Source organism: Malaclemys terrapin, chromosome 13 (assembly GCF_027887155.1).
Source record: "Malaclemys terrapin pileata isolate rMalTer1 chromosome 13, rMalTer1.hap1, whole genome shotgun sequence".
NCBI classification, from domain to species: Eukaryota; Metazoa; Chordata; order Testudines; family Emydidae; genus Malaclemys; species Malaclemys terrapin.
In genome coordinates, this window is record NC_071517.1 from 37786373 (window position 1) to 37811658 (window position 25286).

At 52.3% G+C, this 25286-nt stretch overlaps 1 pseudogene; it reads left to right on the forward strand.

The window, feature by feature from the left end:
- The first annotated feature begins 2014 nt into the window (after nucleotides 1–2014).
- Nucleotides 2015–23938, forward strand: LOC128847361 (zinc finger protein 250-like; annotated as a pseudogene).
- The last annotated feature ends 1348 nt before the right edge of the window (nucleotides 23939–25286 follow it).

Consider the following 25286-nt stretch of genomic DNA (forward strand, 5'->3'; position numbering starts at 1 on the left):
CCACGAAAGCTTATGCTCTAATAAATTTGTTAGTCTCTAAGGTGCCACAAGTACTCCTGTTCTTCTTTTTGCGGATACAGACTAACACGGCTGCTACTCTGAATCTTGTTCTGTTGTACGTCCTAAATAAGATGAAATGCTTATGTACAATCAAAGAATGTATGGAGTGTGTCCTCCAAATTTAGAAGGTTATAAAGGTTTTGTTGGTTTTCACTGTAAACGTTGCACTCTAGGAATCGTCTGGCACAAGGAAGAAGAAATGTAAAAAGATATAAACCAGGGTATAACTTTGGGATATTAAGAGAATTGCTTAAAAGGGGGTGTCCCAATCGATAGGAGGGGCTAATGATGAAATACAATTCCTGAAATGAATCAAATGTGTAAAGCTGCTGATAAAAAAAGGATTGAGGAAATTCATGATACACCAATGCCATTTATTGGATACCAATGGAAGTAGCAAAGGAAAAACCTAAGCACTCATTTGACCTGAGTCTGGGTGGAATAAGTTTTGTGTGGCCCATTTCCCAGTGGTGCTGGAACAACTTTTAGGGTGCGAGTGCTGAGGTGTACCCCCCTTACCCTGTCTGTTCCCCTCACCGCCCCACGCTGGGACCATAGCTAAGGGTAGCTGTAGAGCCCCGGGCAGCGGTGGGACCCTGGGTGACTGTGGAACCCCAGAGGTTCGCAGTGGATCCCCCAGGGCCGGTGGCCTGGACCCCGGGAGCTGGCGGAGCCCATGGGGTTGGGGAGTGGCCCCTACTTCCCATGCTTATGCCCTTTTCTATGGGAGTGTGGAGCCAGTGCTCAGGGCGGGGGCAGTGAGCAGAGCTGTACGCATGGAAAGGAGTCAATATATGAATTTGCCAGGATGCCCGATAGATTTCAAAGCTGAAACCAAACAATTCCTGGAGGCGGGGGGCAGACATGAGGGGGGTTGCCTAGAGCCCTAGGGATGGGTGAATCTGGGCCTACAAATCACTGAATAAACCTGTTGCCATGGCACTGACACCTCCGGCCCAGGGCTGGTAGCCGTGGATGGGGGAGTGGAGACAAGAGACCAGCTCTGGCAAAGGGCTCCCTGCAGGCCGTCTTTAGGCCAATTCCCCCGATTCCCCTGAATCGGGCCTCGTGCCTAAGAGGTCCCTGCGCCCTAAAGAAGAACGCCTAACTTAGGCGCCTTTTTAATTTTTTTACTCACCCGGCGGCGGTCCGGGTCTTTGGGGGCATTTCAGCGGCGGGTCCTTCTGTGCCACGGAAGACCCGGAGCGTGTGAAGGACTTGCCGCCGAAGACCCGGACCGCCGCCGGGTATTCGAATTGGGCCCCGCACTTACTAAAGCCGGCCCTGGCTCCGTGTACCAGTTTTGTACCAGAGCGAATCACACACAGAGACAGTGTGACCGAGCAACGTGGCCTGGACAGCCTCTCTAGGACTGGGCAGGATCCATCACTCCTGTGTCCCTGATGATATGGGGGACTCTCTGGAACAATGCCCAGTGAAGTCTCCATAGAAACCCCCCTTCCCTGGGATCTGCCCCCTTCCTTTCTGTCCCCATCGACCCTGTGGTTTCTAGGCAGGATGCCTACATAGCGCTGGGAGGAGCTGCCCGTGCCCAGGGGCGGTGGGGCCCCAGGAGGCAGGGTCTGGGGCAGGGGGCTGCAGCGCGATGGGTTGATCGCTAGGACCCAGGAGCAGCTGGGAGGCGGCTCTGGGGGGAGCGATCGCTGGGCTCAGGCCCGGCAGCAGGAAGTGACTCGCAGCCGCTGCGGGGACTCTGGCTCCAGGCTCCTGGCGAGATCCCCGAGCCCCGGCGGCTGGTGCTGGGAGCCCGGAGCCCGGAGCCCGGGCTGCAGCCGGGAGAGGGGAATCTCCAGCAGGGCCCTTCCCGCTGCTCCCCAGGAGCCTCTCCCAGGGCAGAGCCCCCAGCCCGGCCAGGCCCCTTCCCGGCCCCTGCCCCAGGGGGCCCCGCTCGGAGGGAAGGTAAGAGACCCCGCCCAGGGAGCGGTGTCCCCGTCACCCCCGGGCTGCAGGGGGAGGTTTGGCCCCAGGCTGCTCCCCGCGGAGCTGGCTGCGATTCCCGCCCTGGGCCCGGGAAAGCTGTTGGTACTGCGAGAAACTCCTGTCTGTAGTAGGACTTTTTCTAACCCCTGTAAAAAGCAGTCCCCAGAATCTTTATGCCAAGTAAGGGCAGGGTGAAGGGCAGTGGCTTCAGCAGATGTCACTGAGCATGCTCAGTACACTCTAGGTAGCAAACTCCCCCAGGGAGCATTTTCTTGCACTGCTGGCTGGAATAGAGGGAAGCTCTGGGTGGGGGGATACTGAGAAGGAAAGCGGACAGGTGTGTAGGGGGGCAGACAGGGGGCAGGGAGAAGAGAGAGGAGAGACACAAGGCAGCTCCCCCACCCCATGGGGCAGGAGATGGGGAGGGGCTGCCCTGCCCAGCAGCCAGAGAGGAATTTTTTCCCCTAGAACCGGTCAAACCAGCAGTGGGGCTTGGGGGGCAGGGGCTCAGAAGCTACAAGGCAAATATCCAGATCCCTCTCCCTCCTGCTCCCAGTGTATTATTTTCAGACACACCCATACTGGTGGGTTCTGTGTCTCCACAGTGTTGGGGGCTGCCCAGGCCCTGGTCTGATTTCCCTGGAGGATTCAGATTTCAGTCACACCAGTGTCAGACCAGAATCACTGCTGGCTCTGGCAGGGGGTGAGTGCGGATGGGTCAATGGGATCAGCCTCTACCTGCCCCTGGGGGCTGCAGGGGCAGGACAGCGAGGCTCAGGCACTAGCTGCTGACATTAGAGGGCTCCTGTTCTGGCTGAGGGAGAGGAGGAGGAGGAGGCTGGTGTGTGTCTCTCTCTGTTCCTGATGTCAGAGCCCTTGAATTGAGCTGCTTGGGTCAGATGCTGCTGCCTCCTCTACCTGAGAGCCCAGCCTGTGAAACTGCTGCTCCCCAGCTGGGGCCGTGCCAGGCACAGACCTTTATTAATCCCCCTCTGTGCCCAGCACTGGTAGGGACTTTCATCGTGCCTGGAACCAGCCCCTGGGGCAGCCCCAGGCTTTGCCCACACCAGCCACTGAGCCACAGCCTGCAGGTGATGGGGAGACCCGGGGGAAAGGGCTGGGGCCGGGCAGGAAAGTGACTTGCACAAAGGACCCCTTTCAGGGACCTGCTGGTGAGTTTGTACTGAAGGGGGAGAGGGCTCCCTATGTGTCTGCGGGTCCCAGAGCTGCTGCTCTCAGTGACACAGCCAGTTAGCAGTTGCAGTAACCAGATCTCTACTGGAGAGGAAACACCCATGTACATGGGCCAGTAACCAGTTTTCCCAGGCAGAGGGGATGGGAGAGAGGGGTGGAGACAGTGAATAAGTCAGTAGGAACAAGGAGGGAGGTTTCCAGGTCCCAAATCTGCCTAGATCCATTCCCTGCATCACCCTGTGGAGACAAGGTCGGTGAGGTAATATCGTGTATTGAAGCAATTTCTGTGGGTGAGAGAGACATGCTTTTGAGCCACACAGCTCTTCTGCAGGGCTGGGAAAGGTACTTGGAGCGTCACAGCTAAATACAAGATGGAACAGATTGTTTACCGTAAGTAGGCAACACACAGTCTAAGGCAGGGGTAGTCAGTCGGCGAACTGCAGGCCAAATCCAGACCACTGGACACTTTTGAACAGACCCTGAAATCCACCAGCATTCTTCTTATTTTTATTATTTTCTCTGCAGTCCAGACCTTGACTGTACCTTGACCAAGAAATTTGGACCTTGACCAAGGGTAGTCAATTATTTTTAGTCTAAGGGACCATTCAAGGTGAAGTGTCCTGTTAACAACTCTGCAGTCACAGGACAAAAAAGGGGGAGTTAGTGGGTTGCAGATTATTGTAATCAGCCAATAATCCAGTGTCTTTATGAAGACTGTGATTTTTAGTGTCTAGTGGAGTTATGAATTTAAGCTCCCAGGTATCTTTTGAAGATGTTGTGCAGATTTCCGTTGAGGATGAGGGCTGAGAGGTCAGATATGGAGTGATCACTCTGTGACAAGTTTTCACCCACTGGTGTAAGGGTGTTTTTGTCTTTTATCACTTTTTACTGTGAGTTCGTTCGAGAGTGTAGTGATTGTCTGCTTTCACCCACATAGTTGTTATTGGAGCATTTACACACTGGATAAGGTGCACCCCATGTTGTGATAGGCATTTGTAGGACCCATGGATCTTGAAAGCTGTGTTGCAGGGAGATGTGGATCACTGTAGCAGTGGAGATATGGCTGCAGGTTTTGCATCTGTTGTTTTGGCAGGGTCTGGTACTGCTTTGAATTGCTGCGATTGACTTCCCAGAGACTGTGGTAAGGAGGAAAGAGAGGAAAAACCAGTTTGTGTGTCTGTTGAGTCACCACTCTGCTGGGGGGACCCACTGCCTTGGCGATAAAATCAGTGAATCCACCAAAGTGGCTTCTCTGTTTCTGATTTTTTTTTTTTTTAGTGTTTGGCTCAGAGTCAATTGTACAATTGTGTCAATTGCTTGACCGCCCTTTGGTTCGTTCTGAAATGTATGCAAGAGATCAAATAACCAAGACCAGTCAGGTTGGTTGCTCTAAGCCAATGATAATATAGTACAGGAAAAAAAGTGTTCTGTACAATACCAGTCTCCGGGAAGTCGTCACATGCAGCGTTGTTACGTTCACCTTACACACAAGGTGTGCAAAGTGACAACTCTAATGCCATCTCTTTATACATATGTACAGGTAACTGTACACTGTACATTGGGTTCTCAACCTTTCTCTTTCTGAGCCCCTCCCATGTTATAAAAATACCACAGCCAACCTGTGCCACAACTACTGTTTTTCTACATATAAAAGCCAGGGCCGGCGCTAGTGGGTAGCAAGCCAGGAAATTACCTGGAGTCCCACACCAGAGGGGCCCCTGCAAAGTTAAGTAGTTCAGGCTTTGGCTTCAGCGCTTGGTGGCGGGTCTTGGGGCCCCAGGTTTCAGCACCACGCAGCACAGCTTTGGCTTTCCGCCCTGGGCCCCAGTGAGTCCCTGCTTGTTGGCCCCCCTGAAACCTACTTGCGGCCCCCTGGTTGGGAACTGCTGCTGTACGTCATCTGAAATGAGATTGAACCAATCGGCTTTTTACCTTGTTTTTTCTGGTACCACGGTGGACCCTTTATCTCATGATTTCCAAGTGCCACACGGCGTGAAGGCATCTCCTAGGTTTGTAGGTAAAACCATTATATGTCTTGTCCTCTTCCCTTGAGACATTCTAGTATAGACCTGTGAGAATGACTTCCTACCTGTTGCTATTGTAAAATTTTCAAAGGTCCTACTTTTGACAGTTTTCCAAGTACTTCAGCTAACGCAAAGTTTTCTGGGCTACTTGACATGGGTGAACAGAATTATGGGGAGGGTGTAATAGATTCAGTGAAGATACCTTCTGGGTCTTTATTGAAATTATTCCTAGCATATATGTATTGGCTAACAACATCCACATTGCACTTCAAATTGTCACGTATTCCCACGGGAGAGGGAAGGGAAATGGCTGTGATGGAGCAAGTTCAAGTAGGGAAATTTCAGGGAACTGCAAGGGGGTTGTTATGGAGGAGGAGGTGCAGGAAACACACAGGGTGAGGCAGGGAGGGGACAGTGTGTGAAAAACCGGCTGGGACACGTTTAACTTGGAGCCTGATTTTCTGAACAGGCCCATTGGCCAGGGTGTGTGGAGACATTCCCCCATTTCTGAACCAGGAAACACCCCCCTGGGCAGGGCTGGGGAAACTGACCACACTCCCAGTGCTGGAGTCTGAACCCACTGGCCAGAGGCTGCTGTGAAATACGAAGGGAAGCTGTTGGGATTCCTGTCCCTGTCCCCTGCTCAGAGCTCTGCTTCCCGTATCAGCTTGTGGCTGGCAGGCGTGTGGGAAATGAGAAGACCCTGCCCTGCTCCATCTGCTGTGGGGGACAAGGAGCTCTCACCTTCTCCCCACCCCCTGAAGCCTCCTGGCTGCTCTGAGTGGGGTGGGGGTGGGATTCTGTTTCTCTGGGCCTCCTCCCCCATGACTAGTGAGATTGTGGCTGGGGCAGCAGGGGCTGAGTGGGGGACTCTTGTTGTTTCAGATGCTGGTGACCTTCGAGGAGGTGGCTGTGTATTTCACCCAGGCGCAGGGGGCTCTGCTGGACCCCTCTCAGAGAGCCCTCTACAGGGACGTCATGCAGGAGAACTATGAGACGGTGACCTCGCTGGGTAAGGGATTCCCATCCCCTTGGTTATTAGAAGCTGTGGGGTCTGCATGTCTGACTCTGGTCAGGTTCTTCCCTGGTCAGTTAGATTTGAAGAGAGTGGGTTGCATAGTCCACACATCCATTCTGAAAGAGACTTCTGTCTCCATACCCCCTGCAGTCAAATCAGGGAGTCATAAATGTAATGGACATGCTAATTCATCCCCATTCCTCCTGCTTTCAAGGGAGCAGAAGCAGTGCATTTTCCTCTCTGCATTAGCTTTCCCTTACACCCTGTTCTCTTTTCTTCCTAGGACTTGCTCCATCTGTGGGGAGGGCTCTGAAGGTTGAGAAATTGGCAGGAATTTAACACCAGAGCTGTTGCTGTGTTAGCAAGTGTCCCCCCCCCCCCCCATGCCTTTCCCCCCTCCCCCAGCCCCACAGATGCTGAATGTTCCTACTGGGTTTCTGACAAATCTCTCCTACCCCAGGGGCTCAGTGACCCTGTTCCCATCTGTTCAGATTCCACATTCCCCTGCAGGGCATGGGGCCAGCTTAAAATCAGGGAATGTTCTTTGTGACAGATCCTCTACCAATGCTCCATGCACCTGATCTTGTCTGATTTCATTCGCTGAGCAGGATTTGCCGTTCCCAAACCTGATCTGATCTCCCGGCTGGAACAAGGGGAAGAGCCGTGGGTCCCGGATCTCCAGGCCTCTGAGGAAAGGGAGACCCAGAGAGGCACCCGCACAGGTGAGGAGTCAGGGAAACTGACACAGAAACTATCTGACAAATGAAGGAAAAAGCTGGGACTCCCAAAAAAGTGCTGTGACGAGAGCCCTCAGTTCTGCCCCGTCTCACCCAGGTGAGGGCTGCAGTCAGCGGGTGTCATATCATGAAGGCAAATATCAGTCATGGCTTCTCACCCATCCTGTTAGCTGTCGGGAATTTCCTCCCTGACTTTACTTCTCTGGGAGCGTTTGGTTGGGATGTGGAGGCAGAATCCAATGTCTCCATCTCCCCAACAGTGACTGTGTTGTGTTTCCCAGTGTTGAGAAGAAAGGGAAACAGCAGTGACTCTTGTCTGGATTCTCTCTCTCCCGGCAGGCGATGAGACAGTGAGTGAGAACGAAGAGGAGAATCGTCAATCTGAAGGTTCTGAGCAAATGGAACCCCTGGGGACCGTTATTAAAACAGCTGATGGGAATTTTTCCCAGTTCTTGGAACAGGGGGAAGCCTGGGGAAATTGGCACAGGTCAGAGAAGCAGCTGGGAAACCACCCAAGGAAGAAAGGGGATGAATCCATTGAACGTGGGGCAGGATGCACAGATCCTAAGGAAACTGCAGCCCAGCAGACAAATCCCAAGGAGGAGAAACTCTATAAATGCCTCGAATGTGGGAAAAGCTTCAGTGTGAGAACCAACCTTATTACGCATCAGAGAAACCACACAGGAGAGAAGCCCTATAAATGCTGGGAGTGCGGGAAAAGCTTCCATCAGAGTTCAAGCCTCACTAAACATCGGAGAATCCACACAGGAGAGAGACCCTATGAATGCCTCGACTGCGGGAAAAGATTCAGTGTGAGAACAAACCTTATTACACATCAGAGACTGCACACGGGAGAAAAACCCTATAAATGCTTGGACTGCGGGAAAAGCTTTAGTCAGAGCGCCAGCCTTACCAATCATCGGAGAATCCACACAGGAGAGACACCCTATAAATGCCTTGACTGTGGGAAAAGTTTCAAGGTGAAAACCAATCTGATTACACATCAGAGAAACCACACGGGAGAAAAACCCTACACGTGTTCGGACTGTGGGAAAAGCTTCAGCCAGAGCTCAAGCCTGACGAAACACTGGAGAATCCATACGGGAGAGAGACCCCATACATGCCTAGTGTGTGGGAAAAGTTTTAGCGAGAGCTCAACACTTATTAAGCATGGGAGAGTCCATACGCGGGACAGACCCTATGAGTAACTCGAGCGTGGGAAGAGATTGAATGAAAGATAAGCCATTGTTACACATCAGGGAACCCACACGGGATAGAAACCCCATAAATGCTTGGACTGTGGGAAAAGCTTCAGTTGCGGATGAAACCTTACGAAACATCAGCAAATGCACAAGGGTGGGAAATAACTCGACTGTGGGAAAAGATTCAGAGCTCAGACATGATTACACATCAGATAATTCATGAGAGAGAGAAAGACCTTTAATGTGGGGGAAGCTTCAATTGGTGCTCCTACGGTAGCAAGCATCATCAAATGCACACACAGAAGAGTCCTGTTGGAGCATTTTGAAAGCTGAAGACATCTACGTCTAACTAATTCCATGTTGGACATCAGAGACTCCTCCACACAGCAGGGAAATTCTCTGAGTGCCCTGACTGGGGCCGGCCATGGTGACAAACCCATTTCCTTGTTCCCACACACATCAGGGGCATTTGGCTCCCAAGGATCCAGCTGCCCATCGCTGAGGTGAGGATCCAGCAGCAGCAGAGTACCAGCTGGTCTGTGACCCTCTGGCTCTGCCTGGTCTCAGCAAACCCCAGGCAGAGGAGGAGAAGCCCCCATCAGCCCCTCCTCCCGCCCCGGCTGCTGAGCTGATGGGCCACTGGTGGGGGAAGGGAGAGAGAGAAACTCCTCCAACTGCTCCCTCTGCCTGGCTGAAGTTCCCCCCTCTCCCTTCCCCTCCCAGCTGGGATCCCCCTGCCATGGAGATGAGGAGAAGGACACTTGGGCCAGGCCACACCTTCACTCTACACACCTGTCCCCACCCCCCATCTTCCACCAGCTCCTGGACTGGGCTCCCTCACTTACCTGGAACTGTCCCCTGCAGGGGGAGTGTCCCTGGGGGCTGGTAACTCCTCCCCTCCCCAAATCCCCCAGGACGCTGGGCTCTGGGGGATCAACCATTAAGGGACCAGGTGATGGGTTATGGGGAGGAAACTGGGGATTGAATGGTTGGGGCTGGGGGAGCTGGGAAGCAGGGGGAGCTGGGTACTGGGGCTATCGAGTGTAGAGGCGAGGGAGAGCACAGGGGCAGAGAGGTGCTGCCTCATCACTCACCCCCTCTGCCCCCTCTCCCTGCCCCCTCTGCATTCAGACAGCACCACTGAGAGGGGCTGATTCCCACGGGGCCCTTTGTGGGAGGCCTGGAGATCCCACCTCTGCCTCCGCAGCATCAGCCTCTGAGCATCTGTCTATGGTAGGAAAAGCAGTCGGGATCAGCCAGCTGGTCTCCTCTGACCCTCCCCCACTTTTCCTAGTCTAGACTAACCTTGAGCATCTTATTGCATCACCCCATTAGCAGAGTGATTGTTCTAGTCGGGAGTTCTCCCTTTGGGGATAAATTGTCTCATTCCCAGATTCTCACATTGCTCCAGTGTGGGTTTCCCCACGCCCCCATTTTCTCCCTTCTATACCAGAATTACATTTATTTTAAAAAAGCTGGAGCAGGGACAGTGAAATGTGGTGTTTTAGCTGCTATGTTCTTTGCGAGCGATGGGGTGAGTCCGAGGGATTCCCTCCTTCCCCCATCACTGTCACGCTCCATCTTTGACACAGCAGCCTCTGTCCGAGCTTTGGAGAGTTTTATCCTCTCCCTATTCTATCCCTCCGCCTCCCGAAGTGTCACTCGCCACAGTGGCCTTTGCTCTGCAGGAATGGCACATTCATTGCTTTCATCCTAAATCAGACTCCTGAGAGCCGGAGAAAAAGGTGTTGCAGACCTGGAGGGGGAATTCAAATGAAGCCCAAAGCACACCGGGAGATTTCTGAGCTTCAATCCCTGTTTCCCTTTATTGGTAAAATGACTTCTGGGATTTCCCAGCTAAATCCAGATCATTTGTCCATGGGAAGGTTCTCCCCTCCCTTTCCTTGCTCTTGTTAGGGTAATGCAAAAACTTTTGTAAATTACACAATCAAATAAGGACGTGCTGAGTAAAGCAGGTTTAGCCAGATCAGAAGAAAATGGGTCAATTTATTTTCCTTATTTTGAATTTGAAGATTCTCTGGGATTTCACTTTATGAACACGTGAAAGTGTTTTATAGCCCACCCTGGATTGTGGGGTTTTTCTCTCCTTGGTGAAGGCTGTTTGGTCATGTACTTTGATATTAGTTTACTTTGACAGGATGTAGCTCTGATGTATTGGAGACTTCACAAAAAATTGATCATTTGTCAGAATAGTCCTTATGTATTTTTTTCACCCTTTTCTACCCTTCCCGCTAAAGATTTCAATGTGGTTTGAAAATTGAAAACGATCAATATCTATCAGCACACACACTGAGGGTGAGGGCCAGATTTACACTCCAAGGGATGGAGACTGAAAGAAGAAGGAAGTTACGGTCTGATCCCTGCAGAGATATGAGATGCAGTCAGGAGGAGGAGAGCAGGGTTTGCTCTTCAGAGCCAGACAGATGAGGGTGAGAACTGTGAACTCACTGTACTGGGGCCAGAGAGAGACAGGAATTGTCCTGTGAGTCCCTGAATTCTAAATGACTTTGAATGATGCCCCTAGAGGAATGATCCACGGAGTGGGGGACCATCTCCTGTTTGCAGAGAGGCGGAATCTGGGCAGAGGCGAGAAGGAAGCCAGGGAAATGAACTGGCCTTGCCAGCCCTGAAGCCAGGCGAACCTCTGTCACCAAGAGGCAGAAGTGATTCCTGGCAGCCCAGCTTGTCACTCCCCCAACATCCATTTCCTCTGTGCGGATGAGAGACATTCTGTGCTCCACTCACCCCACACTGCATCCATCTTCTAACCTGAGCTCCCTGGGTTTCCTGCTCTTTTGTGACTGGGTCCCAGCGTCTCTCGTGAATTGTCTGCACTTTTCCACCAGCTTTAACTTGTTCCTCTTTCCCTGCTGCCTGCAGATGCTGGGAGAATCCATGTGCTGGCCTGGGGCAGAAATGTGTATTTGTGAGCTGGTGCTAGGTGGGGAGAGGGGATGGTTAACTTGTATTTCTTGCTGGCTAAGAATAAAGTAGAATTTAGCTTCTCAAACTCCCTGCGGCCCTTGTCTTGAATAATGGGAAAAATGATCCCAGCAGCTGTTTCTCTGAGATGTTATTTCTCCAGCCTTCACCACAGGAGACTGCAGACCAGAGCTGCCAACTCTGGATTTTCAGACTCTTCTGTGGGTCTGTGGTGAAAATCCATCATCCGTAGGGTAAACCCCCTCTGGCTGTCCTGTTCCATTCACTTTCTCCTGGGGAAGGAGGGTCAATGAGCCTGGGGAAGGATCTTTTTCTTTTAACCTGAATTGAATTGTGGAGAGGAGCAATAATCTGTGTTGTGAAGTACTTTGAGATCTACGGATGCAAAGCACTCTCTAAGAGCGAGGTATGGTTTTCATTTATTTTCCTCCAAGCCACGTCAGGTCCTACACTCAGATCGATGGCCTTTGTGTGTTCGGAGGTAATGCAATAACTTTCGATTGCTGCATCTGATCAAATCACGTGTTTCAGGGGATGTTGGAAGCAGCCAGCAGGAGATGGCTGGTGATATTTTGGTGAACATCAGAAAACTATAAGCAGAAATGGGGCCTTTCTGGCATCTGGGCACTAGACCCCTCTGCTTCAACCAGGTCTGCAATTGTCCATAGATCAAGACCTGGGTTGTGGCAGCCACTGAGGGCTGGATGGACAAAGGGATTTCCGTGTTGCAATGCCTAACTTTTAGGCACCTAGAAAATCAGTGGAACAACATTAGGATCCAGAAAGCATGAGTTGTTCACATAAGAATGGCCATACTGGGTCAGACCAAAGGTCCATCTAGCCCAGTATCCTGTCTTCTGACAGTGGCCAACGCCAGGTGCCCCAGAGGGAATGGACAGAACAGGTAATCTTCCAGTGATCCATCCCCTGTCGCCCATTCCCAGTGGGGGGCGGGGCCTCAGGGGAAGAGGCAGAGCAAGGGCAAGACCTGGGGGGGGGGGGAAGGTGTGGCAGGGCCGGGGCTGTGGGGGAAGGGGCAGAGCGGGGGTGTGGTCATGGTTTGGGCACCAGTTGCCCTCCAACTTCTAGGGAGCTTCCAGCACTCCTGCTCTCACTGATGTAACTTGCCCGCTACACCAACTTAATAACTCCACCTCTGTGAGAGCCGTAGTGCTTAGGTCAACGCAGGGTCAGCGTAGACACTGCATTGCTCACATCGACTGTTGCCACCTTTCAGAAACTATCCCACAATGCCCCACGCTGGCAGTTGGATCGGTGCAAGCGCTCCTGGTGCGGACGCTCACCGCCGATACAGGGAACATAGTGTGGACGTGTAAAATTGATTCAATTACTGTGGTGGCTGTACATTGATGTAACGTAGGTTGCCTTAATTTTGTGGCGTAGAATTGCCCTGAGCGTTTTAATGCTCCAGTCCTTTTGTCAGTCTAGCCCCTGGGCCTTTTCCTCACTGCTAAAGAAGGTGAGTCCTTTTGTTTTGTTTTACATTGGGGGTAACTAAGATGTGGGAGCTATTCTGAAGCTAAAATCAGCCTGGACAGGGCACTTCAGTTTGTAGCAGTGAGGAAAAGGGCTGAAAAAACGATGTATCTGAAATGACACTTAACGTGTGCCAAAGTACAGAATTTGGTGTTAACAACTTGTTCGATGCGAGTAACAGTGTCGGGAGGGGATTGGGGAGAGAGGGAGTCTGTATGAGGAACAGTGCTAGATATTCTGCCCAATCGTTTGTGTTTACAAGGGATTCATAAGTATTCCAAATCCTGTTCTCGATGCTTTACACTTATTTTTTGTGGACGTTAAAAGTCTGTTCACTCTAGAAACTGTACAGCCTGATCAACAGTGGAAAGAGACTAAGAAAGAAATCCCACCACCTCCATGGGGGGCATGGATCAGTGTACATGTCTCACTCCCCGTCAGTACCCAGCCCGGGCCAGGGAAGCTAATGATCCAACCAGCGGACCAAATTCAGTGATGAATCCTGCTCACGTGCCAGCCATGGGCAGTAGGTATCAAAGGCTGGGGCAGGCTAAGCCTCCCCTAACCCAGGCCATGGCCCCACCAATCTTCCACCCTGAGGCCCTGTCTCCCTCCCCCTCTTCCCTGAAGCTGGTGGGAGCCCAGTACCAGCCGGAAGCCTGGAGCTCAGGCCCGCCATCAGCCAGGGGCTGGGGCCGTCCTGGGCGCCTCAGGTCGGCCCAGGGATCAGGCCAGTGGCCCGGGCTGGTGCGGGGGCTGGCCAGTGGCTTGAGCAGCTGGGACAGGTGGGGTTCCTCTGGCCACAGGGGGAGGCCTCGGGGCTCTGGCCATTGTGTGTGTGGGGGAGACATGGGCGGAAGGGGTGGGGCCTGTGTGTTAGCCTCCCCGAAGTGGGGATTCACTCACCGCCTGTGCACTAGGCACGTTGTGTGTATGCTAAGAAGTCCGCCTTCATGCCGGGTTTTACATACAATAGCCCTGAGGTTTAACTCTGCAGCATGCTTCTCCAAATCGGAAAAAATACCTTTCTTTTTAGTGTGCCCAAATTTAACAGAGAGATTTCCAAATGGGAGCAAAATGTGACAGGCCGTGGTCCCCCTCCATCACAGCTTCCTAGCCCTGCACTAGAGGATGGGGAAAGGCAGAGGCAGCAAATTGCAATAGGGCAGCAAAAGAGACCAGCTAGATGTCAGGAATTGCTCTGCGCAGAAAATTGTGCCTGCAGCAGTTTGTAACGTTGCGCTGGCCCAGAGAGGGGCAGTGGGGATGCCCTGGAGGTGGAGTGGATGTGAGGGGTTAGTCTAGCCCTACAAATAACTGAACGTACCTGGTGGCACAGCAGTGACAATCCTTGACCTGGCTTGGGGAGCAGACCGTTGTAGCCCATAGAACTGGCTTTAGTGTTTATTTTATTCAGCAGTAATGCAAGGAACCTCCAGGCCTGTATCCTATAAGTAGGGCCCTACCTAATTCACAGTTGTGAAAAATGCATCATGGACCATGAAATCTGGTCTTTTGTGTACTTTTACCCTATACTCTACAGAGTTCATGGGGGAGACCAGCGTTCCTCAAACTCGGGGTCCCGGTCCGAAAGGGGGTCATGGGGAGCGGTTGCAAGGTTATTGTAGGGGGGTCGTGGTATTGCCACCCTAACTTCTGTACTGCCTACAGAGCTGGGCAGCCGGACAGTGGCGGCTGCTGGCCAGGAGTCCAGGTCTGAAGACAGCACCCCACCAAAACAGCACAGAAGTAAGAGTGGCAATACCATACCAGGCCATCCTTCCTTCTGTGCTGCTGCTGGCGGTGGCACTGCCTTCAGAGCTGGGCTCCTGGCTAGCAGCCACCACTCTCCAGCTGCACAGCTCTCAAGGCAGCGCTGCCGCCAACAGCAATGCAGAAGTAAGGGTGGCAATGCCATGACCCCCTACAATAACCTTGTGACCCCCCCCACACACACACACACACAATCCCCTTTTGGGTCAGGACCACTACAGTTACAACACTTGAAATTTCAGATTTAAATAGCTGAAATCATGAAATTTACACTTTTTTAAATCCTGTGACTGTGAAATTGACCTGAATAGAGCATGAATTTGGTAGGCCCTACCTATAAGACACTGGCTTCAGCAGTTAGCATAAGGCTCGAAGCCTATGACCTTTGGCACAGATAAATGGCCCTACAGCTACCCCTCAGTTTTGGGGAGCTGCGAAGAGGGTGTTTAAGAGGGAAGTTTGTCCATGACACCAGTCAACCACAGGAACGTGAGCTAACACCAGCTCTGGGATATCTTAGGATGGGAATGTCCGCAGATGTCTGACCACCAGAGGGCCATGGCAATGAATTGACATATAGGATAATAAGCTGAGATCATTAATATACTAACCTATAGGAGAAGAGCACCCCAACACTAGCAGGGTGTGGAAATACACATAAGAAAGAGGGGAGAACCCCCTATTGAATATGCATGGGACAGAGTAGCGTCAGCATAACATATTATAAAAGAACAGGAGTACTTGTGGCACCTTAGAGACTAACAAATTTATTAGAGCATAAGCTTTCGTGGACTACAGCCCACTTCTTCGGATGCATATTATAAAAGTTGTATCCCAGCCCGCATGCGGGAGGATAGAGAGATGTAGCTCTTGGGAGGTGCCAGGTTGATGGCCGCAGGTGCTGATGAAGGTGATGGTGATGATGAAGATGATGGCTAACATTTCAGGTTGTGCTGCAAGGGATGGTGTGAGTATGTGGATGGACAGATGGACAGTCTGTGTTATCTCTATTTACTTTACTGTGCTGGAGTGTTTTGGACTTATCTACATGTATTAATAAACTCTTACAAATACAGAAGTGTTCCTATAGTGTGAGTGTTGCAACCGTGCACATTGGGGTCCCCAACTGATCAAACAGTAATTTTAGTAATACTGGGCCTCATCTTGGGACAAGACCCTGTCAGACCTCAAAGTGATAACTTCAATGTCATTAATATAGGATTCATCCATCGGGTGGCTAAACCTTGTAGGTCCAGCCCAGGGCTAGTAGCTAGGGAGCATGATATGGAGACAAGAGGCCATATCTGACCAACTGATCCCTGGTCCAATCTCTCACCAGAGCGAATCACACATGGAGTCAGTTTCACTGGGAAATGTGTCTTCTGCAGCTCTGGGCTCCCTCTCTAGGACCAGGACCCTATCATGTCACACCTGGGTACTCCTTATTGGGAACTCTCTGGAACAATCCACAATCTTCCTAAACATCCCTCCCTCTTCTCCCCCCTCCCCTGGATCCTGGCCTTTCTGTCCCCCCATTGATCCTGTGGTTTCTAGGCAGGATGCCTGCATAGCGCTGAGAGAAGCTGCCCGTGCCCAGGGGTGGTGGGAGCCCAGGAGGCGGGGTCTGGGGCAGGGGGCTGCAGCGCGATGGGTTTATCGCTAGGACCCAGGAGCAGCTGGGAGGCGGCTCTGGGGGGAGCGATCGCTGGGCTCAGGCCCGGCAGCACGAAGTGACTCGCAGCCGCTGCGGGGACTCTGGCTCCAGGCTCCTGGCGAGATCCCCGCGCCCCGGCGGCTGGTGCTGGGAGCCCGGAGCCCGGGCTGCAGCCGGGAGAGGGGAATCTCCAGCAGGGCCCTTCCCGCTGCTCCCCAGGAGCCTCTCCCAGGGCAGAGCCCCCAGCCTGGCCCGGCCCCTGCCCCAGGGGGCCCCGCTCGGAGGGAAGGTGAGAGACCCGCCCCCCCCTCGTCACCCCCGGGCTGCAGGGGGAGGTTTGGCCCCAGGCTGCTCCCAGCGGAGCTGGCTGCGATTCCCGCCCTGGGCCCGGGAAAGCTGCCGCCAGCTCCCGGTGTGGGGGAGGGCAGAAGAGGGTGGGAGCCGGGAGGGGGCTGGAGAGGGGCAGGAGGGGTGTGAGTAAGGGAGGTTGTGGGGGGAGAACAGGGATGACTGAGAAGAACGTAAGAAAGGGGGATGGAGGGGGAGCAGGGGTCAGGGGGTGCGCTGCATGGAGCATGAGGCGATGCAGGGGAGCCAGGGGAACAAGGCTGGACTAGAGGGAAACTCTGAGTGTTGGGATATTGCAAAGGAAAGGGGGGGGTGGGGAGAAAGGGGGATGGGGAGGATGGGCAGCAAATGTGAGAGGAAAAGGAGACTGGCTGGGGAAGGGAGAAACGGAGGGCAGCGAGAAGGGTGGGGAGAGATACAGTGGCGGCTCCCCCATCATCCTATGGATTTAGAGCTTAGCGAGTGTCAAACCCGATTCACTGTTCGCAAGCATGAGGTGTGAGTCCTGATGGGCAGATGAGATCAGCACCTGTCTGCCTGTCCCTGGGGGCTCCAGGGCCAGCACTGGGAGGCTCAGTCAGGCATTAGCCGCTGTCACCAGAGGGCTCTGGTTATTGCTAAGGGAGAGCAGGAGGCGGTGGGTGTGTCTCTCTCTCTGCTCCTGATATTAGAGGCTTGGAGTTGAGCTTCCTGGGTCAAACGCTGCTGCCTCCTGCATTTTGATGTGGGAGCGCAGAGTGAACAGTTGCTGCTCCCAAGCGGGGTCTGTGCTGGGAAGAGACCTGCATTAACCCTCTGTCTGTGCCCAGCCTGTGAAACCAGCCCCTGGGGCAGCCCTGGGCTCTGCTCACACCAGCCCCTGAGCTGCAGGTGAGGAGAGACTCGGGGGAAAGGGCTGGGGCCGGGCAGGACAGTGACTCTGCACAAAGGGCCCCTTTCAGGGACAGCTGGTGAGTTTGTAGTAGAGGGAGAGCGAGTGTCTGCAGGTCCCAGAGCTGCTGCCCTCGGTGACACCCCCAAGCTCACACTCCTGCTAGCAGAGGAAGTAGTTGATCTCTCTACTGGAGAGCAGATGTAAATGGGGCAGTCACCAGTTCTCCTAGACAGAGGGGAGGGGACAGAAGGGGGGAGTGGAGAGATGGAAAGGAGCAGCAGGAGTAGTGAGGAGAGAGGCTCTCAGCTCCCAACCTGCCCACTGCATCATCACCCTGGGCAGACCGACTTTCCTGGGAGCAAAGTGAGATGCTGACAGAGGACAAGCCAGGTCCTGTCTCTGCCAGGTCCCTGTGCTGCTGGGGGGATGCACCGCCCTTGAGGACAATGTCAGGCTCCTTTGATTCTGCTTTCCCTAGTGTTCATCTCAGAGACTCTTGTGCCAGACATGACAACAACCTGGGCAAACCTTATGGAATTAAATGAATCTGTATTGATTGAAGTGTAAGTACTGGGGAGTCCATTGTATCAAAAATGCAACTGTTAGTGTGCTGTTGCGGGATTGTGTGGGAGTTCTCTGGGTGGAAGATGGGACTGATGCAATCTCTGGGAGATATTAGGGATTTCAGAGGTCTTTGGGAACAATACTAGTACGATGGATTTCCTAGGGAATACTTGGGGGTGAGGGAAATGCACTTTGAGCAGAGACCCGCTGACTGATTGCCTGCTCAGGGTCTCTTCAAAGAGCCAGACAGGACGAATGAGTGATTCTTGCCTACACTAGCACTTAATGCCAGCAAAACTTACGTTGCCCCAGTGATGTGAAAAAAACACACACACCCCCGAGCGACGTAAGTTTCGCCGACATGAGTGACAGCGTGCACAGCGCAGTGTCGGTGGGAGAGCTTCTTCCACCAATAGAGCTACCACTGCTTGCGGAGGTGGCATTGTGATGTCACTGGGGAAGAGCTTGGGAGAGAGCATAGAGCGGTGACACAAGTGAGCTTACAGCGGCGCAGCTGCATCGGTACAGCTGTAAGCCCACTAATGCAGGCATGGCCAGAGCCATGGGTTCTCATTCTGAGCAAAGAGTGTGATGAACCTGAAATCCCAGGGAAATGCTGTGGTGGGGCTTTGAAACTTTTGAAGGCCTGTTCCTGCCCGAGCTCCTGTGGCAGAGAGGGGGTGGTCTCTGGGAAGTTATTAGCATGCATGTAGGTTCTTTTATTGTTTTGAATATGTTTTTTTTTTCTTGTAGTGCTTTTACCATAAGAATGAAATAAGCCTAGAAAGAGCTGTGTGGAAAATTATCTCTGGGGGAATTACACTGTATGATGTCAGAGCAGAGGAGTAAATCAGGCCTCCTTACACACTCAGGGGACAGCCGAGAAATACCCCAGTCAGAAGGGAGAGAGACGTGGGTCTCCATCCACAAGAGGCGATAGCTGGGGAGCTGCCCAGTCGGTGCCCTTGCTGGACCACTGAGTGGAAATACAGGAGCAGTTGGCCTGAACTGTGACAGCTCTGTTGCTGGGAGAGTTTAGAAGTGTTAGTGGGTTTGGCCTGCTAGGAGAGGCCAGGTCTGTGTTGTAAGACCTGGTCTACAGTTAACAATCAGATCCATCTTTTGCATCACTCAGGGCTAGGAAGAGTTTTAAGCCCTGAGCTAGTTAGGTCGACCTGAACATAAGAATGACCCTATTGGGTCAGACCAATGGTCCATCTAGCCCAGTATCCTGTCTTCCAACAGTGGCCAATGCCAGGTGCCTCAGAGGGAATGAACAGAACAGGTAATCATCAAGTGATCCATCCCCTGTCGCTCATTCCTAGCTTCTGGCAAACACCGTCTAGGGACACCATCCCTGCCCATCCTGGCTAATAACGGTTGATGGACCTATCCTCCATGAACTTACCAAGTTCTTTTTTGAACCCTGTTATGGTCTTGACCTTCACAACATCCTCTAGAAAAGAGTTCCACAGGTTGACTGGGCGTTGTGTGAAGAAATACTTCCTTTTATTTGTTTTAAACCTGACCTCCATTGTGGATGCAGCTTGATAGACAGAATAATTCTTCCATTGAACGAGCTACTGCCAATTGGAGAGGTGGATTACCCACACCAATGCACAAACCCCTTCCATTGCTGAAGGCAGTCTCCACATTACAGAACTATAGCAGTGTGCCTGTAACACTTGTAGTGTGGACATAACCTGAGTGTATTCCCAACGTGGCAAAGTCTAGAGCGTCTGTCTGCAGGAAGAGAGCCTGGGGGGAATCGGGGTGTGAAATGGACTCAAGTCCTTTCTGAAACCTCCCCCATCGCCCCTCTCGCCCTGACAGGCTGAGGAATCACATCCACGTTTCGCTCCAGGAGACAGGGAAGGGAAATGGCTGTGATGGAGCCAGCTCAGGTAGGGGATTTTCAGAGAGCTGCTGGTGCTTTTGTTGTGGAGGGGGAGAGGACAGGGTGTGATAAAGCTGGTGGGACTCATTCAGCTTGGGACCTGATTTCTGAAACAGGAAACACCCCCCCTGGAGCCAGAGGCTGCTGTGAAATACGAAGGGAAGCTGTTGGGATTCCTGTCCCTGTCCCTGGCTCAGAGCTCTGCTTCCTGCATCAGCCTGTGGCTGGCAGGCCTGTGGTAAACGAGAAGACCCTGCCCTGCTCTGTGTGCTGGGGGGGACAAGGAGCTCTCACCTTTTTCCCCACCCCCTGAAGCCTCCTGGCTGCTCTGAGCAGAGTGGGGGTTAGATTGTCATACTCTGGCCCTCCCAGAGCTTTCTCTTTACTGACTTTCTCCCCTCCCCCCACCCCCACAATGAACAGTGAGATAGTGGCTGGGGAAACAGGTGCTGAGTGGGGGACTCTTGTTTCAGATGCTGGTGACCTTCGAGGAGGTGGCTGTGTATTTCACCCAGGGACAGGAGGCGCTGTTGGACCCCACTCAGAGAGCCCTCTACAGGGACGTCATGCAGGAGAACTATGAGATGGTGACCTCGCTGGGTAAGGGATTCCTGTGCCTTCAGCTATTAGAAACTGTGGGGTCTGCGTGTCTGAATCTGGTGAGTTCTTCCCTGCTCAGTTAGATCAGAGGGGAATGGATCCCAGAGTCCATAGACCTAGTGTGGAGAGACTTTCATCTCCATGCCCCCTCCAATGGGATCGGGGAGTCATAAACCTAATGGACACGCTAATTCATCCCCATCCATCCAGCTTTCAAAGGGGCAGAAGCAGTGTATGGTCCTGTTTGTATTATTTATCACTTGTTTGTACTGTTGGTGTGGCCCCGTTCATCCCAGTATAGACGGACAAAAGGTGGAGAAGGCAGTACCTTTGATTGGACCAAATATGGTTGGTGAAAGAGAGAAGCTTTTGAAGCTTGTTATTTTGTTTTGGATCACTTGATGATCACCTGTTCTGTTCATTCCCTCTGAAGCACTTGGCATTGGCTGCTGTCGGAAGACAGGACACTGGGCTAGATGGACCGTTGGTCTGACCCAGTGTGGCTGTTCTTATGTTCACCCACAGGAGATGGCCCAAGAAAAGATATTGCGTCACCCACCTTGTGTCTCTTATTTTACACTCACCATCCCCTATGATCCTCCATTGGTGGGACTGGCTCCAGCCAGAGGACTCTGGAGGTTTAGAACTAGGCGGGGGTTTGACACCAGAGCTGTGTCTGCATCAGCCAGTCCCCCAGAGTGCACAGATCCTGGAAACCCCCAGTGAAGCTGTGACATCTCCTCCCCGCACAGACATCTGCCTCTCCCTGGGGGCTTAGTGGCCATGTCCCAGTTTAAGATTCCACATCTGCATAATTACAGTGACCATGTTCCCGTCCTTTTGGATTCCACAATCCCCCAGCTCAGCACGGGGTAGGGTGACCAGATGTCCTGATTTTATAGGTACAGTCCTGATTTTTTGGGTCTTTTTCTTATATAGGCTCCTATTACCCCCCACCCCCTGTCCTGATTTTTCACATTTGCTGTCTGGTCATTCTAGCATGGGGGGAGGTTAAACTCAGGGAATGTTCTTTGTGACCAGTACTCTCTCAATACTCCATGCACCTTCATCTTCCTGATGGACTCCCCCACTCCGAGCAGGATTTCCCATTCCCAAACCTGACCTGATCACCCGGCTGGAACGAGGGGACGAGCTGTGGGTCCTGGATCTCCCAAGAGGCAGACACACAGGTGAGGAATTGGTGAAACTGACACACAAACCATCTGGCGAGTGAATGAAAAAGCTGAGACCCAAAGGTGGGCTGCTATCAATCTCCTCGAGGTAGCCAGCCAGTATGGTATCATCATTGCAGATATCACCCATGGCTTCCCACCCATCCTTTAGCTGTATGAAGTTTCCTCCCCGACTTTTCTTGCCTAAGAGTGTTGGGCGGGATATGGAGGCAGAATCCAATTTCTCCATCTCCCCAACAGTTATCGTGTTGTGTTTTCCCCTGTTTGCTGCTCCCCGTTCTGTCCGGCACAGGGAATGACTCCTGTCTGGATTCTCTCTCTCTCCCAATAGGTGATGAGACCATGATGAGTGAGAACAAGGAGAAGAATCCACAACAGGTAGATCCCGAGCAAGTGGAACTGCAGGGGAACTTTTTGAGAAGAGCTGAAGGGAATTTTTCCCAATCCTTGGAACAGAGAAAAGCTTGGAGGAGTCAGCAGAGATCAGAGAGGCAGCTGGGAATCCACCCAATGAAGAAAGAGGATGAATCCATTGAATATGGGGTAGGATGCAAGAATCCCGAGGAAACCTCAGTCCAGCAGACAAATCCCAAGAAAGAAAAACCCTATAAATGTCTCAACTGTGGGAAAAGCTTCAATCAGAAATCGAACCTTATCGCTCATCAGAGAATCCACACAGGCGAAAAAAACCATAAGTGCTTGGACTGTGGGAAAACTTTCAGTGACAGCTCACAGCTTATTAAACATGGGAGAATCCACACAGGAGAGAGACCTTATAAATGTCTGGACTGCGGGAAAAGCTTCAGTCAGAGCTCACACCTCAATACGCATCAGAGAGTGCACACAGGAGAGAGACCCTATAAGTGTCTCAACTGTGGGAACAGTTTCACGCAGAGATCCATCCTTATCAGACATCAGAGAATCCACACTGGAGATAAACCTCACAAATGCCTCGACTGTGGGAAAAGTTTCGCTCACGGATCAACCCTTAGTTCACATGAGAAAATCCACACAGGAGAGAAACCCCACAAGTGCTTGGACTGTGGGAAAAGCTTCATTCAGCGATCAGCCCTTACTACACACCAGAAAATCCACACAGGAGAGAAACTCTATAAATGCTTAGACTGTGGGAAGAGTTTCACTCAGCGATCAAATCTGATTTCACATGAGATGATCCACAAAGGAGAAAAACCCCATAAATGCCTGGAGTGCGGGAAGAGCTTCTGTCACAGCTCATACCTTCTTAGACATCAGAGAATCCATACAGGAGAGAGAAGCTACAAATGCCTGGACTGTGGGAAAAGTTTCACTCAGAGATCAACCCTTACGAGACATCAGAAAATCCATACTGGAGAGAAACCCCACAAATGCCTCGATTGTGGGGAAAAGTTTCCTGTGGGTTATATGAGATGATGCAGCCCCTCCTCCCTGCTGCAGCCCTGACTGCTGAGCTGATGGGTAACAGGCAGGGGAAGGGAGAGAAAGAAACTCCTCCAGCTGCTCCCTCTGCCTGGCTGAAGTTCCCCCCTCTCCCTTCCCCTCCCAGCCAGGATCCCCCTGCCATGGAGATTAGGAGAAGGACACTTGGGCCAGGCCCCACCTTCACTCTACACACCTGTCCCCACCCCTGAACTTCCCCAGCCCCTAGGCTGGGCTCCCCCACTGACCTGGAGCTGTTCTCTGCAGAGGGAGTGTCCCTGGGGGCTGGTAACTCCTCCCCTCCCCAAATCCCCCAGGGCGATGGGCTCTGGGGGATCCAACGTTAAGGCACCAGGACGATGGGGATTGAATGGTTGGGGCTGGTGGAGCTGGGAAGCAGGGGGAGCTGGGTGCTGGGGCTATCAAGTGTTTGGGGATCATGGGATAAGAAGCGAGGGAGAGCACAGGGGCAGAGAGGTACTGCCTCATCACTCACCCCCTCTGCCCCTTCTCCCTGCCCTCTCTGCATTCAGACAGCACCACTGAGAGGAACTGATTCCCACAGGGCCTTTTGTGGGGGGAGAAGTGGTGGGGATTAGCTAGCACATGTCCTCTGCCCCTCCCCCACTCTTCCTGGTCAAACTGACCCTGAGCATCTTATTGATTCTGAGCCCCCATTAGCAAAGTGGTCGTCTGAGTCACTGAGTTCTCCTGGGGGGATCTTGTCCCCTTCCCAGATCCTCATCTCACTGTCCTCCAGGGTGGTTTGTGGAAGGCTGGGATTAGCGCACCCTGAGACAGACTGAACTTTGGGTTGAGGATCTAGTTTATCAGATAGAAAAGGGAACTTCTAATGAGTGTAGGCCCTAGTTCGACCTTTCTGATTTTGGTTTTGCACATGACCATGTGACTCCATCCTGCCCCTTGTTTCTGTTTGGATCTCTTGTCTCTCTTCAAATAAATTGTCCTTTTGTTTTGCTGTCAGCAAATTCCAGTGCTGTGTGTGATACCAGAGCGGTGGTCTCCAGTCAAACTGGTCCAGTGATGTTGTGATGCTGAGGGGTTCAACCCAGACCAGTGTCATCGCCTACCCTGTAATCCTGGGTGTCTCTCTTTTGCAGCCGTGGTTCAGAGCCCTCACACCAGCAGCCTGCGCACAGCACCAGCGCCTCTCACTGGCTTCCACCAGCTTCGGTTCCTCTTTGCCGAGTCACCCCAACTCGCCCCCCAAACCTGAGTCTCCCCAAAGCCGTCTGCCCTGTAGTGTCAGAGCCTCCTGAGCGTAGCACTCACAGAACTTCAGTAACTTTTCTGCTCTCTTAAAGAGATAGGGCACAGCCCCACCCTGTTAGGTTAGCAGAGGACTCGCATTTCATTGTGATCTGCAGCACCGAGATGGTTTGTTGTAAAACTAAAAATAAGTTTATTCTCCTGCACCACAGGGTTAAGGAATGTCTAGTAAGAGTGAAGGGGCCAGGGAGGTTACAAACAAAACGTGCTTTCTAGTGACTATATTTATCTTCAGTAAGGCCGTGTCTTGGTCTTAGCAGGTGTCTCACCTAGATTCAGTGTCTGGGGACTTTCGGCCCCCTTGGCTGGAAGGTTCCACCTTTCTCAGATGTACAGGAGCTCGGCCTTCTTGGATCTGCCCAGTAATGGATGCCAAGCTGGCTTTGTGGCCTGGTTATATCTAAGATTCACATTTTGTCACGGCTATTTTTAGTAAAACTCATGGACAGGTCATGGGTAATAAACAAAAAATCACAGAAGCCCACGACCTGTCTGTGACTTTTACTAAAAATAATGGGGGGAGGCTTACGGGGTGATGACTGAAGCTCAAGGGTTTTTGGAGGGAGGGGAGACTAAGAGCCCAATCCTCCCCGCTGCGGGGTGGCTGACAACTCCGAGTGCCCCGCCACGCCTGAGAGCTCTGGGGGACCCTCTGCCTCTGAAACGGAAAATCTCACAGATGTCTCTGAAGTCTGAACATCATGGAATCCGTGACTTCTGTGAAATAATCTTATCCTTCCTTATAGCTTCCAGAGTTCAATGACTTTGCTTCAGGAGGCAGGACGTTTTTGTGCAGTTGTGGCTTTCATCTCCCATTGAGAGTGGGAAGTGGCATCTTCCACATTGGTCTGCCTACTGGCTTTGTCTGCCCTTCATGTAAATGTCATTTCATTGTCCTCGCTCCATTTACATTGCAGACACATGCAAGCAGGGGGAAGAACCACATTCCTTTGCCTGGGGGAGAGGGGTGATGTAAGCCTTGCCTGACAACACATTTTAATAACATCTTGCAGCAGGTGTTTTAATGCTTCATGTAG